Source organism: Mastomys coucha, unplaced genomic scaffold, assembly GCF_008632895.1.
Source record: "Mastomys coucha isolate ucsf_1 unplaced genomic scaffold, UCSF_Mcou_1 pScaffold22, whole genome shotgun sequence".
Taxonomy (NCBI): Eukaryota; Metazoa; Chordata; class Mammalia; order Rodentia; family Muridae; genus Mastomys; species Mastomys coucha.
Genome location: NW_022196905.1, coordinates 124471202 through 124472165, shown reverse-complemented (window position 1 = coordinate 124472165; position 964 = coordinate 124471202). Strand labels below are relative to the sequence as shown.

At 41.0% G+C, this 964-nt stretch overlaps 1 protein-coding gene across 3 annotated transcripts in view; it reads right to left on the bottom strand.

Moving 5' to 3' along the window:
- The window catches only part of Caln1 (calneuron 1), a 485154-nt gene that overhangs the window by 203822 nt on the left and 280368 nt on the right, over positions 1–964 (bottom strand). The gene's annotated exons all lie outside the window — the stretch shown is intronic.

Genomic DNA, 964 nt, shown 5'->3' with positions numbered 1-964 from the left:
GGGGGGAGGAGGAGGAGGAGGGGGAGGAGGAGGAGGGGAAGTAGGAGGAAGAGGAGGAAAGGAAGGAGAAGGAGGGAGGAAAGACAGAAATTTTTCAGGTACACCATAATTAAATTGTTGAAAAACAACGTTGATGAGGAAAGTTCAGATAGCTGATGGGAAGAAAGGCTTTATTTCCGACATGGAAGGAACAATTTAAAATACTGCAGATTTCTCCCCATAAAGCCTTGAAGACCGAAGGAAATGGAAAAGCATTTTTTAAAATGCCAACAGAAAGCTCTCAACCCAGAACTCTGTATCCAGGAAAACTGGCCTTCTAAAATAAAGGTGAAATAAAGATGTTTTCAAATGAAAAAAAAAAATGCACAGGAATCATTGCCAACAGGGCTGCTTTTAAAGAATATTTCTCGGAAATATTCTTCAGAAAAAGAAACTTATATCAAAAGGGAACTTACAACATTGGAAATGGTCAGTACTATTATCTCATTAAAAATATATTTGATTGAGCACTGAGATGATGCCTCACTTTAGCAAACTGTTTATCAGGTAGGCATCAGGACCCAGGTTCAATTCCTCGAACCCAGACATATGGTAAAATAATTGTGTTATCTAAGATTACTGATCTAGTCTTTTAATCCTAGCACTTGAGAGGCAGAGTGGACAATTCAAATTTCAAGGTCAGCCTAGTCTACATAGCAAATTCCAGATCAGCAAAAGGCTATATAGGACAATGACTAAACCACAGTGGTAAGTGCTTGTGATCTTAGCAACGGGGAAACAGACACAGGCACAGCTCCATGGACCTCCCTAGCTAGCCAGCCAAGAGAATACCAATGAGAGACACTGTCTCTAAAGACAAGGTAGACAGCATCTGAGGAATTAAAGCGGAGGCTGTTCTCTGACCTCCACATGCAACATGCACAGGCAAACGCATGTGCAGATTCAACATGCACACACACACACA